Source organism: Neopelma chrysocephalum, unplaced genomic scaffold (genome assembly GCF_003984885.1).
Source record: "Neopelma chrysocephalum unplaced genomic scaffold, ASM398488v2 Primary Assembly neopelma1_64020, whole genome shotgun sequence".
NCBI classification, from domain to species: Eukaryota; Metazoa; Chordata; class Aves; order Passeriformes; family Pipridae; genus Neopelma; species Neopelma chrysocephalum.
Genome location: NW_020906552.1, coordinates 1 through 4,622, shown reverse-complemented (window position 1 = coordinate 4,622; position 4,622 = coordinate 1). Strand labels below are relative to the sequence as shown.

At 44.4% G+C, this 4,622-nt stretch overlaps 1 long non-coding RNA gene across 1 annotated transcript; it reads right to left on the bottom strand.

The window, feature by feature from the left end:
• Positions 1 to 3,783: 3,783 nt before the first annotated feature.
• Positions 3,784 to 4,190, bottom strand: LOC113979260. The gene is made up of 2 exons (XR_003537767.1): positions 4,088 to 4,190; positions 3,784 to 3,890 (listed from the first exon to the last, which is right to left on the bottom strand). It is a non-coding gene; the product is annotated as an uncharacterized LOC113979260 (long non-coding RNA).
• Positions 4,191 to 4,622: the final 432 nt, after the last annotated feature.

Sequence of the window (4,622 nt, the reverse complement as noted above, 5' to 3'; positions counted from 1 at the left end):
CACACGACCCCCTGGGACCCCCTTCACCTTCTGGCGCAGGTAGAAGCTGAGCCCCAGCGCCAGGGAGACGAAGCCCAAGAGGAAGCCCCTGGCCCCTCCTTCAGAGCAATTCCTGAGGCTGATGGAGCCCAGCAGGGCCGGGGCAGCCGGCGGTGTCCGATCCCGGTAGAAAGCGGGGAGGGCCTGGCGGTGTCTAACAGAGATAAATCAAGGCAGATCTCTCTCTTTCTTTTACCCCCTGGGCAGTGACCATCAAGAGGCGTCCCTGCTTCACAGCAGAAGCTCCACACACTTCAACAAAGTCTGTGGAAGAATCTGCTCTATGAAAGTTTGACCTGGGCTTTTATGCTTATCCAGTGATGGATCTCCAGTCACATATTGCCAGGCCAGTGAGCAGCTGATCTGTCAAACTCTGCTTCCAAAAGCAGGATGTTTGTTGGAAGGTTGGGGAACCAGGCTGGGTTTGGCACATTTCAACACTAAACCAACCCCTTGGCACCAGCAGTAACTCCCCACAGAAAGCTTGCATTGCTTGCATTCTCCCATCAGATTCTTTTCCAGGCAGAACATCCTGCTACAAGGGGTCTGTTACACCCGCCCCAGAAAGGAGGGGGTAACCCAGGTTCTTATTAATAAATCCCTTGGGGTGGATTAGAGTGAAATGACACAGAATAATTGGTGTTTGAAAACATAAATATGTAGGGTTTATTTTAGAACACTTTTGTTTCAAAGGTAAACAGATATGTTGCCAGTTTGGGTGTTATCATCTATATCTCTCATCTACAGCAATGTGGCATAAAGAGAACCTTTAGGGAAAATGCATAAGGGAGAGAAAGGAAAGACAGGATAAGGGTGAGGGAGAGTAAGGGAAAGCAAAGCTGAGAGTGGAAAGATGTCTATAGTCACTGCCCATGGGGTCCAGTGATGGAACTTGGGAGTTGCAGCTTCCATGTCTGTGAGTTGAAGTGGTGGCCTTGATCCGTTGGAGGTGGGGGAGGGAAGCCCCCACACTCCAAGAAGTTCTGAGTTATTATATCCATGGATGGTGTCCCGGGCCATGCCACGAACCCCCAACATCTCCTGGGCCTGCACGGAGTTCCCGTGAGGGGCCTGGGAAAAGGGTTTTTCCTGCCTTTCAAGGTTGGCAGAGGGGGGGATGGGCTTTGATGGGCCATCAGAGGTATAATGCAAAAGTCCTGCAGAAGCCTGCAAGAGTCCCTTGGCAATCCTAGAATGCATAAATCATGAACCATTTCAGTCTCTGACACCACCCCGTGATTTATACACTCAATAATTTCTCTTCTTTGATCGTTCACTGTGAATCTTCTTTGTGGGCGGTGCCTTTCCTGTAGTGGACAGAAAGAGAGAAGAGAAAAGAAAAGGAAGAGATAGCACAAATCTTTTCCCAATGCAATGCAATTTCCAAAAAAACCTACAGTAAAATAGTAAGCATATGGGACATAACAGGATCTCAATAGCTACAATCAAAATTCCTAACATTAACAAAGTTACAAACATCAGGATTTAATACTGACACAAATCTAATTTTCATTAGCCACTCTCTCCATCCCATGAGTAGTATTGTTCTATAATAATGTGTCTGTTAGAGGGGCCAATGTGTCTTGAAATTGGACCTGAAATTACACATCAGTTTTATGCAAATACATTGAGTTACTTGGGAGCTGGTACGAGGCCTTCTTATATTCTCTTCAGGTAACACTTGTTTTGTCTAGATTTAATTTAATTTGTTAATATTTTGAGAAATTAAGCCAAATATAAAATTTGATGCCTTCAGAGGCAGAGAGTTAATGCATCTAATACATATTTGTATGATTCCAAATGTGCATAAATTCTTGTACCAACTCCCAGGCTAAATTTGGTGGAGTTTCTTGGTTCTCGATTGAGACAGAATTACACATATCTAAAAGCTTCTCCCAAGTCAACTTGTTTTTCAAAAAAAAGACAAAATAAACTTGGCAAAAAATTAAACTAGCAATACATAAAATGGCTTGTTTTACACAATCTTACCAGTGAGTTGCTCATGATAAAAACACAAATAAGTCAACAATTATTAATAAGCTGATCATACAAGCAATTTTGGGAGTAGAGGAGACACAAACACAATGTTTGTGGTAAACTTTTACATACTGCAAAACTACTGAGACAAAAATACACAGACGTGCATATCACAAAGTTAGTAAGATAAAAACACAAACACGTGCAAACCATCAGTGCTGCAAAGAACAGTAGAACTCTCCAGTCCTGTTGCTACTTCGTTTTCTCATGGCATACTTGTAAACTGATAACAGAAGCAGTTGTGGGGGCAGTTATCTCTTCTGCCCATTGCAGCAACTGAAAGCTTTATCGCTCTCACGCAGTTTGATCTCATCTGCTGGCAGGTTCCTGTAAAAAGAGGAAATCTGGCCCACTATGGACCCATTATTAAAAAGAAGGAATTATCTATTTATCCAACTCCTTTTCTTATCTGGCATGATGCCACCAGGGCAGCAATAATGGAGAAGTCTGGAACGTGTTTTCTCCAAAAAGCAAATAAACCCAGAGCATGCTGGAGCTCCTTTTTACTCCTCAGCATCTTTATTTGCTCTAGGGTGGCCAAGGTGTCAGAGGGAATACACACTGCTACTTTTTCTGTGGGAATTTGAAGTCAATGTGTCAAACTCTGGGGTTTATTAATTGAGACAGGGAAGTAGATATGTTTCTGAATGTTAGTTCTTTCGCTGTGTCCATTCAATCCCACACACCTCAAGCCCTGCCCTCACACAATATATTGGGAGTGTTTTAAGATGGCTTTTAATTGAGCCAAAGAGGAAGAAAAAAATTATTTTGAACCTTGCACCAGAGCCAAAAAGACATGTGCCCTGATTTCACTGAAATACATCTACTCTAAGAGGCTTATCTAAACTAATCCACCAAATTAGCTGCAAGAAGGTACATTCAAGAAAGCTCCTTTAGGGGGTTGGGGGGGACAAAGCATCCACAAAAAAAATAAAACAACACCAAAAAAAGCCCAACCTAACACCCAACTTATCATCTCTTCACATATTTTATAAAAAACGTGTCGCTGTAGTAAAAGCTGTAGAAACTGCATTCTTACATTTCTGAAGCTATCTTACACTATACACAGTGCACTGATCTATAAACCATATCTGAAAGAGGACCCTCCTCTGTTTATTTTCTTTTATTTACCCCGGAATATTCCAGTGGGTTTTCCCTGCGCCCCCTTCCCAAACTGTGCTCCGGCCAGCCAGGCTGTTTGCTACATTCCATGGCCGACCCCGCGCACTCGGCACGGACACGTTCCGGGCGTGGCAGCGGCGGGCGGGGACCAAAAGCTCACCCATGCCTGATCAAGGGTTCAAAGCCCCACCCCGAGCTCATGAATATGCAGCAGGGCGGGACATTTGCATCACCTGGGATGGCCCATTGGTGGGGCAGCAGCCAATCAGGCGCCAGGGCGTGGGGGCAGCAGGCAGAGGGTGGGGGTGGGGCAGCGGCCTTGGAACAAAATCTTGGAAATCTTTTATCCGTGCATGGGATGACTGGAACCATCACTTACATCAGGGTTATCTCTACGTGCTGTCTTTATGTCATCTGACATCTAATGCATGGTTTTTAAAACAATAGATTAAAGGGGTTACACTTTTTAAAGGTGCAAGGAACACTCAATTCAACCCTCACAGTTGAATAAATAACACTCCAATAAATACCGACATCAGAAAGGCATCTATTTTAAGTCCAGAAAAGGGACTTTCCACATGGATGTCCTGTCATCCAGAACTATTAGGGAAGAATTCAATAGAATAAAGAAGTCTAGAAGTGTTCTGTCCAAGATCCAGGTGAGATTCTCTATCTTCTAACATTTCACTGACCTAGAAAGCAAGAATTTGGCACAGAATTAATACCGGAGAAAAATGAGACCAGTGAAAGATCCTGAGCTCAGGAGAACCTGACTGTGCTGGGGAATCGGAGCTTTCACTCTGGGAAATGAACTGCTCTGAAAGAGTGGGAAGAAACCAGGAACAAAGGCTGAGTTCAAATGCTCAAGAGTAAACAACTCCTTCCTCACCAAAAGGTCTGAGCTACCCTTAACTCATCTCTAGACATCCATGGAAATAAAACAGCCTGACCTTGAACCCAAGGGAAACAAAGACAAATTCCATGGCTTTAGCTGGAGCAAGGTTGAGGGGGAATTTGTCACTCCTCTATGACATCACATGCTCCCTATGAGATCAAACGCTTCCTGTGACATCACACCTCCCCTATGACATCACACCTCCGTTATGGCATCACACCTCCGTTATGGCATCACATCCATCACATGACATCACATCTCTCCTGTGATACCATATCATCCCTGTGACGTCACGCCCTCTCATGTAACATCACAGCTCTCCTGTGACAGCACATCCTTCTTGTGACATCACACCCTCCCCTATGATGTCAAAAACATCATATGACATCACAGCTCCCCTCTGACATCACATCACCCCTATGACATCACATCTCCCCTATGACATCACATCCTTTCTGTGATATAATAGCATTCCTGTGACGTCCCATGCTCGCCTGTGACATCACATCCTCCCCGTGACATCACAACT